The sequence below is a fragment of the Tamandua tetradactyla genome, chromosome X (genome assembly GCF_023851605.1).
Source record: "Tamandua tetradactyla isolate mTamTet1 chromosome X, mTamTet1.pri, whole genome shotgun sequence".
In the NCBI taxonomy this organism is placed as follows: Eukaryota; Metazoa; Chordata; class Mammalia; order Pilosa; family Myrmecophagidae; genus Tamandua; species Tamandua tetradactyla.
Window position 1 is genome coordinate 90,695,584 of NC_135353.1, and position 14,782 is coordinate 90,710,365.

The 14,782-nt window shown below is 37.1% G+C and overlaps 1 long non-coding RNA gene across 1 annotated transcript in view; it reads right to left on the reverse strand.

The window, feature by feature from the left end:
* Positions 1-1,044: 1,044 nt before the first annotated feature.
* The window catches only part of LOC143670542 (uncharacterized), a 62,378-nt gene continuing 48,640 nt past the window's right edge, over positions 1,045-14,782 (reverse strand). Inside the window, exons 2-3 of the long non-coding RNA XR_013169396.1 lie at positions 2,214-2,266; positions 1,045-1,271 (exon numbers count right to left, since the gene is read on the reverse strand). This is a non-coding gene — a long non-coding RNA (uncharacterized LOC143670542). The remainder of the gene's footprint in view (positions 1,272-2,213; positions 2,267-14,782) is intronic.

The following is a 14,782-nucleotide window of genomic DNA, read 5'->3' on the forward strand; positions in this document are numbered from 1 at the left end:
GCTCTGGCCTTTTTTCTGAGGGACATATTTTTAAAGGCAAAATGGGGTGGGGGTGAAGTGAGTTGCAAGCATCATAGGGCATTATCAAGCTGGAGCAGTCCATGACCTCATGCTCATGGTTATCTGGTCTTGCTTCTGGTCTAGGGCATTGGAATGTCCATGCTCATCTATCTTGCCACCACATCAGGTCCTGTCAGGGAAGCTGCTGTGATAGAGAAGCTGAAAAGTTCACAGATTCCATTTTATATATCAAGTTGTTTTTCTGAGACCTGACAGGGCACTGCCTTGTTCAGAAGTTGAGAGTTGAGAAGGGGAGCAAGGGTTGGCAGTAAAGGACAGAGAAGGATTGGTCAATGAGCTAGAAGAAAAAAAAAGCAGGTGTGCTTTCTGGGAAGCAAAGGGTAAGGCCTTTCAACAAGGAGAGAATGGTCACCTGTCCAATGTTTTTGGAAGGTCAATAACAGTAAAGGGACCACAAAAGCCAGCAAATTGGAAGGCACTGGTATCCTTGACAAAAGAAGTTTTAAGGAACTGGTAGGAACTAAAGACTCAGTGAAGCGGGTTGAGGAAAGAACGGGACATGAGGAAGAAGATACGAGGTCTATACCCTGGTTTGCTTTGAAGGGGCACAGAAATAAGGCAACAGGTAGAGGTATCATAGAGTCAAGAAAATATCTGCTTTTAAAGGTTTCAGATTGTTTCAGCCTGATGCTTATGGACATGGCCTACTGGGGTGCTTTGAGTTAAACCCCAGTACTTAGAGGATTAGAAGGTTACTATTTTACATAGCCTTAGGGCCCTTGGCAACATTTACAATATGCCTTTGAGTGCCTAAAATTCAAGAAATTTGCATTTTTATTGTTCAGATGTGCTGTTATTAACTCTCATTTCCTCCTTAAACTTTCGCTGAACCTCAACCATAAACAAACTTGTGAAGGGAGAGAACCAAGATATCTGTATATTAAAAGGCACTTCAAGAGATCTTCTACTCATCCATACACCCCCACCCCACCCCGCCCCAAAGATATTTGAGGTGCTGCCCCATCCACAGATACTTTTCATTGCAGCCAATCAAAAAACAGTAAAGATGGGTCAAGTTGCACAAATCGAACCTTCACTCTCCTGTGGACTATTGGTGCTGGCCTGCAACATCCTCGGATGTGTCTGCTTTCGTAGGGTAACCATGGCTGCACAGCACAGTGCTCAGTTCTCTATACAAGGCGTTGAACTGGGCTCTCCTTTGCTTTGCAGCTTTATTCTGCTCTTTCCTACTTGACCCAAAACAACAACAAAACCAAAGTTGTTAATGGTAAAAGTGGGGCAGCGGGTTCAGACTACTGGAGCAATAGAAGAGGGAGAACAGAAAGAGAAAGAGGGTTGTTGATGCTAATACTGGAGCAAAAATTCAGTCCCTTAATTACTTATAGAACAAGTGTCATTCTTAAGATAAGGAAATAAAAGTCAAGGTCTTCCCCCTCAGACCGCACAGCCTTTGAACAAAGCTCAGCACAATACCCGGCACAGTGGCCTAAGAATTATATAAAATTAATTAAGCCCAAATGTAGTTGCATTTAATGGTGAGTCTCTGTTCTGCCCTATATTCTTATTTGCTTTTAAAAGAGGGCTTCTGATTAAAGAAGATTCTTTCTAAATGATCTATAATTACTCAAGAGGCTCTCTCAAAGCCAATGCTGCGTCTCAGAGAGAAGGCTGAGCAATAAAGTGCTAATTGAGGTTTTCACCTTAAAAAAATCACAGACCATATTATAAAATTCTAACAAAAACTCTCTGATCAGTGAACTTAAATATATTTAAATGCTTGAATTGGAAAAATAAGTTCATTTATTTTCTTGAACATAAATGAACTTTAAGCTCTAGGCCAGCCATGGTTCAGAACAAGCTTCTAAAGGTAACAGGGAGTATATAGCTGTCAGTTATTGAAGAACCATGTATTTAATATCAGCTCTTGGCAATGACTGTGCAAGATACGTAGGACAGCTGGATAAGGGAGACTGTCAGGTACATAGGCAGCATGCTAAATAAGCACGATAATACAGCTGGGACTAGGATTTGTGAAAACCCACTGGAGAGGCCAACTTTCCCTGAGTGAATCAGGTTTCCCGGAAGAAGGAGGATTTTGCTAGCTGTCAAATGGGAACAGAGTAAGGGAGAGAGGGCTTTGACAGAAATATCAGTCAGTTTTGAATTCTTACCTCTTTTCTTTTTCTTTATCCTCATCCATTATTCAGTGATGTGACAAAGAATTCTGAAATCAAAGTGGAGCAACATTTCACTAAGAAATCAGACTATGGTGAATCACAGTGAAGCAATACGACTAATGAAAATTTTAAATTACATACTACCTTTCCCTCAAGAAATGCCTGTCTTTTAAAGAGAGAATTTCATTAAGTACCAATAACCTTCTCATATTCTATGTAGATGATGAAAATTTGCTTTCTTGTGTGATCCCCAATGAATACTTGCGACAATAACATTACAAATGAATATATTTGCATAAATTACAAAAACATTCTGTGAAGTCGCACAACTTAATCCTAAAGTCCAGTATTTGTAAATTTAATTCCATATCTTTACATTAATTTAATTTCCAGTAATTTCAGGAACTCAAGAAAACAGTGAGATGAGTCGAAAGCTTCATAACTATACTCTAGATGCCACAACAGAAAAAACCCACATTTCTTATTTATATTACAGAAATCTTGGACATATGAAAAAATGGTCCTGAAATTACCAAAGTTCTCTGCTTTCTACTGTATAATTAGTCTCACACATCACCTCAAAGCCAAAGTCTCAAGGTAGAAGTAAATGATACGCAAATGCAAATGTGTTAAATAAAAATAAATGATGAAAATATAGCAAACATCCTTTAAATGTTCTCCAAAAAACAAGAGAAAACTCAAGGGCCAAACCTGAGAAGACACAGAAAACAAAAAACTGGTTTGCTTAGCAACCTATGTCGTTGTGGAATGGAGGTGCAGAGCTACAAAGCAAGGGGCTTGGGTCTCAATGCCCTCTTGCACAAAGAAGATCCCAAGCAGAGAACTGGAACAACCTACCATCTCCTCTCTCCTGATATGTACCCAGTGTTCTCAGAGGCGATAATTCAATTGGAATAAATACACCAAACCACCAAAGGAAGAAAACAAAGTAGCTTGTCCATGAACCCTAGGTAGAAAAAAGTGCTCCCAAACTGAGCCAACACTGGAGCTCCAGGAGAAGCAAAGACAAAATCATTCTGGAAACATATTTTCTAAAGCCAGCCAGGTTCCACAGGATTTCCACAGCTATGGCACTGTTAAAGATGAGCTCATCATTCAAAATTATAAAACACATAAGGAAACAATCCAACATAAAGCAGATTTGGGGAACATGGACAGAAAGACACACACACACACACACATATACACAGCAGCAGCACACCAGTAGGATAAGACCTCCTAGAACTTCGGCTAACCAAAATATCTGAAAGTTATACAAAACAAGTATGTTTAAGACTATTAAAGACAAAATAAATGAAACTGAAAAATATGAGAAAAGACCAAGCAGATACGGAAAAGAATAAAAGAAAAATTCTATAAATAAAAATGTATTCAATGAAATTAATTTCAAAAAGATGGACTAAGCAATGTATTAGACATACTGGGTGAGAAAATTAGTGAATGGAAATATATTGAGGACATCAAATGTAATACATTTGCAGAGAAAAGACGAAAATATTATGAGAAATGAAGGATGAAATGGGAAGAAAGTTCAATACACATCTCATGGGAGTTCTAGATAGAAAAACTAGCAAAAATGGAAGACAGGCAATAGTGAAAGCAATAAAAGCCAAATTTTTTTCAGAATGGAAAAATGTAACCCAATCTGAATAAATTAAAATAAAACCACACCTAGAAACATGGGGAAATTTCAACACACCAAAGACAGGTAGGCTATTCTAGGCCATAGAACAGATCTCAACAAATACCAAGGATTTTACCATACAGATTATATTACTCTGACCCTAATGCAATTAAATTAAAAATCAATAATATAAAATAATATAAAACCCCATAGACTTGGAAATTTAAAAATAACAACAAAATTTTCTAAATAGCTCTGGAAATCAGCAAATGTTGAAAACCAATGTATTATCAGAATACTACATATTAAAACTTACAAACTCAGCTAAAGTAGTTATGAAAATTTCACAGCCTTAAATGCTTATTAGAAAAGAAAAAGGAAAATGAATAAGCTAAGCAGTCAATACAAGAAATGGGAAAAATGACAGAAAAAAGCTCTTAAAGAAAGGAGAAGCAAAGAAATAATAAAGATAGTACCACAAAAAATGTAATAAAGACAAAGATAGAAACTCTGTTTCTTTTTAAAGAACTCTAATAAAATAAAGTTTGTTATACAGGATTGATCAAGGAATAAGGGAGAAGACACATTTTGGAATGAAAGGGGGACATAACTATAGATAAAAGAGATAGTAGAAGATAATAAGATCAATTCTATGCTCAACAAATTTGAGAAAAGAAACAAAAGGGAATATTTCCAAGGAAATGTAGCCTACCAAAATTTATTTAAGAATTCAAAGAAAACTTGAATGAAACTTATAAATTTAAAGAAATTGATTCATCAACAAGATTGATGGGCCCTTAGCAAGATTGACAAAAAGAAGAAGAGAGAGGATGCAAATAAATAAGATTAGAAATGAAAGAGGAGACATAACTACTGACCTCACAGAAATAAAGGAGGTAATAACAGGATACTATGAACAACTTTACGCTAATAAATACAACAATTTAGAAGAAATGGACAGGTTCCTGGAAAGACAGGAACAACCAACTTTGACTCAAGAAGAAATAGACGACCTCAACAAACCAATCACAAGTAAAGAGATTGAATTAGTTATTCAAAAGCTCCCTAAAAAGAAAAGTCCCGGACCAGACGGCTTCACATGTGAATTCTATCAAACATTCCAGAAAGAATTAGTACCTACTCTCCTCAAACTCTTCAACATAATCGAAGTGGAGGGAAAACTACCTAATTCATTCTATGAAGCCAACATCACCCTCATACCAAAACCAGGCAAAGATATTACAAAAAAAGAAAACTACAGACCAATCTCTCTAATGAATACAGATGCAAAAATCCTCAATAAAATTCTAGCAAATCGTATCCAACAACACATTAAAAGAATTATACATCATGACCAAGTAGGATTCATCCCAGGTATGCAAGGATGGTTCAACATAAGAAAATCAATTAATGTAATACACCATATCAACAAATCAAAGCAGAAAAATCACATGATCATCTCAATTGATGCAGAGAAGGCATTTGACAAGATTCAACATCCTTTCCTGCTGAAAACACTTCAAAAGATAGGAATACAAGGGAACTTCCTTAAAATGATAGAGGGAATATATGAAAAACCCACAGCTAATATCATCCTCAATGGGGAAAAATTGAAAACTTTCCCCCTAAGATCAGGAACAAGACAAGGATGTCCACTATCACCACTATTATTCAACATTGTGTTGGAAGTTCTAGCCAGAGCAATTAGGCAAGAAAAAGAAATACAAGGCATCAAAATTGGAAAGGAAGAAGTAAAACTATCACTGTTTGCAGACGATATGATACTATATGTAGAAAACCCAGAAAAATCCACAACAAAATTACTAGAGCTAATAAATGAGTACAGCAAAGTAGCAGGCTACAAGATCAACATTCAAAAATCTGTAGCTTTTCTATACACTAGTAATGAACAAGCTGAGGTAGAAATCAAGAAACGAATCCCATTTACAATCGCAACTAAAAGAATAAAATACCTAGGAATAAATTTAACCAAAGAGACAAAAAACCTATATAAAGAAAACTACAAAAAACTGTTAAAAGAAATCACAGAAGACCTAAATAGATGGAAGGGCGTACCGTGTTCATGGATTGGAAGACTAAATATAGTTAAGATGTCAATCCTACCTAAATTGATTTACAGATTCAATGCAATACCAATCAAAATCCCAACAACATATTTTTCAGAAATAGAAAAACCAATAAGCAAATTTATCTGGAAGGGCAGGGTACCCCGAATTGCTAAAAACATCTTGAGGAAAAAAAACGAAGCTGGAGGTCTTGCGCTGCCTGACTTTAAGGCATATTATGAAGCCACAGTGGTCAAAACAGCATGGTATTGGCATAAAGATAGATATATCGACCAATGGAATCGAATAGAGTGCTCAGATATAGACCCTCTCATCTATGGACATTTGATCTTTGATAAGGCAGTCAAGCCAACTCACCTGGGACAGAACAGTCTCTTCAATAAATGGTGCCTAGAGAACTGGATATCCATATGCAAAAGAATGAAAGAAGACCCATCTCTCACACCCTATACAAAAGTTAACTCAAAATGGATCAAAGATCTAAACATTAGGTCTAAGACCATAAAACAGTTAGAGGAAAATGTTGGGAGATATCTTATGGATATTACAACTGGAGGTGGTTTTATGGACCTTAAACCTAAAGCAAGAACACTGAAGAAGGAAATAAATACATGGGAGCTTCTCAAAATTAAACACTTTTGTGCATCAGAGAACTTCATCAAGAAAGTAGAAAGACAGCCTACACAATGGGAGACAATATTTGGAAATGACATATCAGATAAGGGTCTAGTATCCAGAATTTATAAAGAGATTATTCAACTCAACAACAAAAAGACAGCCAACCCAATTACAAAATGGGAAAAAGACTTAAACAGACACCTACCAGAAGAAGAAATACGGATGGCCAAGAGGCACATGAAGAGATGCTCAATGTCCCTGGCCATTAGAGAAATGCAAATCAAAACCACAATGAGATATCATCTCACACCCACCAGAATGGCCATTATCAACAAAACAGAAAATGACAAGTGCTGGAGAGGATGCGGAGAAAGAGGCACACTTATTCACTGTTGGTGGGAATGTCAAAGGGTGCAACCACTGTGGAAGGCAGTTTGGCGGTTCCTCAAAAAGCTGAATATAGAATTGCCATACGACCCAGCAATACCATTGCTAGGTATCTACTCAAAGGACTTAAGGGCAAAGACACAAACGGACATTTGCACACCAATGTTTATAGCAGCGTTATTTACAATTGCAAAGAGATGGAAACAGCCAAAATCTCCATCAACAGAAGAGTGGCTAAACAAACTGTGGTATATACATACGATGGAATATTATGCAGCTTTAAGACAAGATAAACTTGTGAACCATGTAATAACATGGATGGACCTAGAGAATATTATGCTGAGTGAATCCAGCCAAAAACTAAAGGACAAATACTGTATGGTCCCACTGTTGTGAACGGACATTCGAGAATAAACTTGAAATATGTCATTGGTAACAGAGTTCAGCAGGAGTTAGAAACAGGGTAAGACAATGGGTAATTGAAGCTGAAGGGATACAGATTGTGCAACAGGACTAGATACAAAAACTCAAAAATGGACAGCACAATAATACCTAATTGTAAAGTAATCATGTTAAAATACTGAATGAAGCTGCATCTGAGCTATAGGGTTTTTTTTTGTTTTTGTTTGCTTGTTGGTTTGTTTGTTGTTGTTGTTTTTTACTATTACTACTACTTTTATTTCTTTTCTTTATATTAACATTTTATATCTTTTTCTGTTGTGTTGCTAGTTCCTCTAAACTGATGCAAATGTACTAAGAAACAATGATCATGCATCTATGTGATGATGTTAAGAATTACTGAGTGCATATGTAGAATGGTATGATTTCTAAATGTTGTGTTAATTTCTTTTTTTTCTTTCCGTTAATAAAAAAAAAAAGAAATTGATTCAGTAGTTAAAAATCTATGCAGAGAAAAACAATCTTAACAAACCTAAGCAAGACTTCTCAGATGGTTTCACAATGCTTATAAACATTTAAAGACCAGGTATCTCATATCTTGTACAATTATGCCAAAAAAAAAAGATAAAAAGAGAAGCCACCCACCCAACTCATTTTATAATGACAGTATAATCTTTATACTAATCCAGAAAAGGGCAACATGAAAAGGAAAATTATAAACCATTTTTATTTATGATCCAAATGCAAAAAACCTAAATAAAATTAGCACACTCATACCAGCCGAACATTTTAAAAATTGGGCTAATCTTAGAAATACCAGGCTAGTTTAACATTAGAAAAAATCCTATCAGATAGAAAGAGAAAAAGCGTGCAATCATCTTAGTAGATGCAGAACACACACTTGATATAATTCAACACATATAATATGATTTTGAAAAAATATTCTTTAACAGACTAGGAAGAGACAGGAACTTCCTTAGCCTGAAAAGGGTATCAACCAAAAACATACAACAACCATTGTACTTAAATGATGGAACATTAAAGGAATTTAGATTTTGGAAAAGCAAGGGTGGCTGCTAAAACAACCTTAATATAGTATACTAACGGTACTAGTCAATACAGTAATACAAGAAAAATACATAAATAAAATAAATATTAGAAAGGAAGAAATGAAACTTCTTATTCATGAACAATATGATTACCTACATAGAAAATCGAAGACATTCTGCAAATCATTAAAAATAAAATAGTTCAAAAAGGTTATTATACACCAAGATTAGTATTTTAGAGTAATTTTTGCCTATACACCAGCAACCAAAATTAGAAAATATTTATTTAAAGATATAATAGCAATAAAAATGTACAGAGACTGCTGCTTATGGCCATGGAATAATTGTCATGAGCAACCAGGAAACTGGACAAACTATGGGAAATACCTGTTTTCAGACATTGGGCAGCAAGCAGTGCATGACTTTGATCCCTCCGTTAAGAGTAACAGCTGAGATGAGGCCTACAATAATCCCAGTTTTCTAGCTGAAGGCACTTTAAATAACCTTGGTGGTCCAGGAAACGGAATCTCAAACATAGCACAACAGTCTCACTAAGTTCAAGAAACAGAGATAAGAGTTCAGGGAGGCCAAGATGGCTGGAATTTGCAGAGCAGAGCACCAGAAAAAAGGGAATTATGGCAAAGAAAGAGTTCCAGAAATCTACATGAGGGTTCTCTTCCGACTCTGACTGCATACACAAGCTATGAATTCTAAATTATCGGCTACACCTCACATATGGCTGGAAGACATCTGAATTCCAGTCAGCCAGAGTGGAACAAAAAGGTTGAGAAAATGAACAGAGCCTTGGTGTGGGATAATGTCAGACAATGTAAAATATATGTAACTAGATTCCCAGAAACAATATTTGAATATATAGTGACTGAAATTTTTCCATACTGGATGAAAAATACCCACATATCCAAGAAGTTCAAAGCCTAAGAAAATAAACACAAAGTAAAACACCCTAAGGCACATCATAAGCAAATTGCTAAAAAACAATTATAAAGAGAAAATGGAAAAGAAGGCACATTAAATACAGAGGAAAAAGATACGAATGTCCTCTAAGTTCTTAACAATGGGATAAATTTAAAGTGCTGGGAGTAGAATCAACCTAGAGTTCTATATCCAGCAAAATATACCCTTTAAAGAAACTGGAAGTAAAATAAAGGCATTTTCAAATGAACAAAATCAGAAAGAATTCATGGCTGGGATACCTACAATACTAGAAATGCCAAAGAAAAACAACGTCAAAAACTCAGATCTACACAAACAAATGAAAAGCACTGGAGATACACATGTGGGTATATAAAAGGATTTTTTCCATTTTTAATGTCTTTTTAATATGGTTGACGTAAATGTAAAGTACTATAAGGTTTATAACATATGCAGAAGTAAAACCTAGACAGTAATAGCAGAAAGGATAGAAGGGTAAAAAATGAAAATCTACTGCTTCTTACATTTTACATGAAGTAGCATAATACTAATTCATGGAAGACTGTAATAAAGTAAAAAAGCATACCATAAACTGTCTGTTGGGGAACTGAATCATGTCCCCCACAGAAAGCACGCTCAGGTCCCAACAGCTGGTCCTGTGCGTGTGAACCCATTTGTAAACCAAATCTTTAAAGATATTATTAAGTGTGCCCAAATTGAAAGACGGTGGGCTTTAATTCAAAACAGATGAAGTCCTTATAAGCAGAGTGAGTCAGGGAGAAAAAGAAGCCATGAGGAGGAGCCAGAAGCTAGAAGTCAAGGGAACTCAGAAGATAAAGAAGACACCACCATATGCAGTGCCGTATCAGCGGTTTATGTTGTTGTTGTATATAACTTCGTAAGTTCACTAAAAGATTCCCGTGCAAAGCAAAAAGCCAGAAATAGTCACAATAACTTTGAAACTTATAAAACAATTTAAAAGGATGTTCCCTACTAGATAGCAAGGTCTATTATAAAATTATAGTATTTAGGATAATGGATAATGGTGAAGTGAATATGATTCAGGAACAGATCCATGCATGAAGGGAAATACGATTTATGACAAAAAAAGGCATTGTAGTTTTAATGTTTCTATCATGCAGTCATTTAATACATTCTTATCTGTGTTTGGGAGAAAACACCCCCAATTTGTCTGCAAGCTTCAACAGCCCCTAGCTCTATGCGGGACACTCAAAACACACTTCTAAATATCTGACCATGCTCCTTTAGAGTGCCCAGGTAGGCACAAACACCTAACTTCTTGGGCACTTTGTGTCTTTTCCACTCAGTAATCCACTCTAAAATGGCGACTCAGACAGAAATTTGTACTAGTTGAAGAGCATACACAGACTGGAAAAGAGTAAGATTAAAAGCTCTCAGACCAAGAGTAGCCAGCCCTCTTATGTATAGTAATAATTAATTTGTACAAAAAGCACAGCTCTTTTCTGAGTGCCTTTTTAAGAAAATCAATGGGAAATCATCTAAAATCTCATTAAATTTTATTACTGAAGCATATAAAGGTTAAAAGGGTCACGACTGGAAAGATTTCTTTTGTCTGGGAGGTGGGAGTTGTTGCTATCCACTCTAGCCTTTTTAATTTTTTGGAATAATATATGTATTCTTTTAGTTCACCAGAAAACACAGTGAATAGATGGGTTATTGGAGTACAATATGAATTGATTTCTACACTTAATCATCGGCTCTCTGTAGTTGAGAATCACTCATGCAGACACTCTCTAGGGTGACAATTGAGACGACATGGGTTATCAGTGTTCAGTTGGGATAAGGTCTGTAGTTAAAGAAATTCTCACTCTTAATCCCTCAGTCTCAAAACTTCTAGTACCCAAGTAAGTTATCAGACTGTCAGCTCAGGCTCCTGGACCCCAAGGTTCTCAGGAGACAAGTGACCTGCTCATCAAATTTGTGCCTCTGGTCCTGAAAAAATTTTTTTAACTTTTTTTTATTGTATAGTATAACATACATAACATTCATATAAAGCAAAGAAATTTACAAAAGCAACAGTTTTCAAAACACTCTTCAACAAGTGGAGTTGATCCTCATCCTGAGACATCTTTCTGGGGCCATACTGGGGGCACACAATATGTGCTGTTATCTCTTCATACAAATATTTCAGTACTAAATGAAACTAAAGATTTGACTCTGAATTAGAATGAGTGGAACATATCCTGAGAACTATTCCAGGACTCAGTTAGTATAAAGCTAGGTCCAAGATGGGTAGAGACCATTCCTGGACCACTTTAAGGATTCTTAACTGTTAGGACATCCGGCAGCTGTGGGTGGGTGAAAATAAGCTGAGGAGCAAAAGGGCAGCAAGATCCTGAGTTTCTCTGGATGCAAGCCTAGGGGAGTTGTAAACAGTCTCATAATAAAGACTATAATATTGTAATTCAAGGAATTTATTTATGTATCACAGGGTTAACAACCTTTCCAACAAGTTCAGATAAATATTCGGACTAATTCATTTTCCTGTTTTGTTTTAGGATTTATCAAGTTGCATATTAATGAAGTGCTATGTGAAATGGCTACAGGTGTTGCATTCTTCAACTGAAACAAAGTCACATCTCTTCAGGAATAGCCTCCACCTCCCCTCCCCACACCACCCACCCACCCATTCCCTAGATTACATTTCTTATTTCATGGAAAATCTCAGCATTTGTGACATTCTTGAAGGAATTTTTTTCTGCATTTTGTTTTAATCAATGCAGAGGCCACTGAAAAGCATGTGCGTGAAGAATATATTATACATTATAAAAAATACTTTTTAGGTGACAAAAGTAGGTTACAATATTATATATGCCACATTTTTAGCATCTCTTATACGGTCGGTCTAGTAGTGGACTCCTTCAGCTTTTGTTAATCTGGGGATCTCATAATCTCTCCTTCATCTCTTTTTTTGCATGGGCAGGCACCAGGCATCGAACCCAGGTCTCCGGTATGGCAGATGAAAACTCTGCCTGCTTAGCCACTGTGGTTCACCCTCTCCTTCATTTTTTTTTACAAACAAAAAACTATATTTCAGGTGCAGCTTCATTCAGTGTTCCAACATAGTTTACATTACACTTAGGTATTATTGTGCTGTCCATTTTTGAGTTTTTGTATCTAGTCCTGTTGCACAGTCTGTATCCCTTCAGCTCCAATTACCCATTATCTTACCCTGTTTCTAACTCCTGCTGGTCTCTGTTACCAATGATATATTCCAAGCTGATTCTCGAATGTCGGTTCACATCAGTGGGACCATACAGTATTTGTCCTTTAGTTTTTGGCTAGACTCACTCAGCATAATGTTCTCTAGGTCCATCCATCTTATTACATGCTTCATAAGTTTAGTCTGTCTTAAAGCTGCATAATATTCCATCGTAGGTATATGCCACAGTTTGTTTAGCCACTCGTCTGTTGATGGACATTTTGGCTGTTTCCATCTCTTTGCAATTGTAGATAATGCTGCTATAAACACTGGTGTGCAAATGTCCGTCTGTGTCTTTGCCCTTAAGTCCTTTGAATAGATACCTAGCAGCGGTATTGCTGGGTCATAATCCATTCTGCCAGTCTATGTCTTTTGATTGGGAAATTCAGTCCATTAACTTTTAGTGTTATTACTGTTTGGATAATATTTTCCTCTACCATTTTGGCTTTTGTATTATATATATCATATCTGATTTTCCTTCTTTCTACACTTTACTCCATACCTCTCTCTTCTGTCTTTTTGTATCTGACTCTACTGCTCCCTTTAGTATTTCTTACAGAGCTGGTCTCTTGGTCACAAATTCTCTCAGTGACTTTTTGTCTATAAATGTTTTAATTTCTCCTTCATTTTTGAAGGACAATTTTGCTGGATATAGAAGTCTTGGTTGGTAGTTTTTCTCTTTTAGTAATTTAAATATATCATCCCACTGTCTTCTAGCTTCCATGGTTTCTGCTGAGAAATCTACACATAGTCTTATTGGGTTTCCCTTGTATGTGATGGATTGTTTTTCTCTTGCTGCTTTCAAGATCCTCTCTTTCTCTTTGACCTCTGACATTCTAACTAGTAAGTGTCTTGGAGAACACCTATTTGGGTCTATTCTCTTTGGGGTGCACTGCACTTCTTGGATCTGTAAATTTAGGTCTTTCATAAGAGTTGGGAAATTTTCAGTGATAATTTCTTCCATTAGTTTTTCTCCTCCTTTTCCCTTCTCTTCTCCTTCTGGGACACCCACAACACGTATATTTGTGCGCTTCATATTGTCATTCAGTTCCCTGATCCCCTGCTCAAGTTTTTCCATTCTTTTCCCTATAGTTTCTGTTTCTTTTTGGAATTCAGATGTTCCATCCTCCAGTTCACTAATTGTAGCTTCTGTCTCTTTAGATCTACCATTGTAGGTATCCATTGTTTTTTCCATTTTTTCTTCTTTGTCCTTCACTCCCATAAGTTCTGTGATTTGTTTTTTCAGATTTTCTATTTCTTCTTTTTGTTCAGCCCATGTCGTCTTCATGTCCTCCCTCAGTTTATTGATTTGGTTTTTGAAGAGTTTTTCCATTTCTGTTTGTATATTCAGCATTAGTTGTCTCAGCTCCTGTATCTCATTTGAACTATTGGTTTGTTCCTTTGACTGGGCCATGTCTTCAATTTTCCAAGCATCATCCATTATTTTCTGCTGGTGTCTGGGCATTTGATCAGATTTCCCTGGGTGTGGGACCCAGCTGGTTGAAAGGTTTTTCTGTGAAATCTCTGGGCTCTGTTTTTCTTTTCCTGCCCAGTAGGTGGCACTCATGGCACTCGTCTGTCTGCGGGTCCCACCAGTAAAAGATGCTGTGGCTCCTTTAACTTTCCAATCCGAATCTCGCAGTCAGCCCGGGAAACCGCACATGGAGGGGGGGATCGCTGGCCACCGCGGCTTGGGGGAGTGCCGGTCCAAATTGCCCAGCTGGCCCGAGACGCCAAGCATGGTGGGAGGGCCCCACTATCCAACGTTCCCAGTCAGACCGGGGAGCCACGTGCGTGGAGGGGACCCCAGTCGCCAGCCGCCCCGGCCGGGAAAATGCGCGCCCCTCGGGTATCTCACCGCAGCGGATTCTCCCTGCCCGTTTAGCTGTTCCAGAATGGGGTACGCTGTCTTTTTGGTCTCTAGGTCGTGGCTCCGGGAGCTGTTTCGTATTGTTTCTGTTTCTTTAGTTGCTGTTCTGGAGGAGGAACTAAGACCCGCGCATCTTACTAAGCCGCCATCTTCTCTCCTTCATTTTTGAAAGACAGTTTTGTCCAATAAAGAACCCTTGGTTGGCAGTATTTTGCTTTTAGCACTATAAATACATCATCCCACTACTTTCTTTCCTCTTGGTTTCCAATGAGAAACAGGCACTTAATCTTTTTTAGTCTCCCTTGGACATGTCATTGCTTCTCCTGGCTTT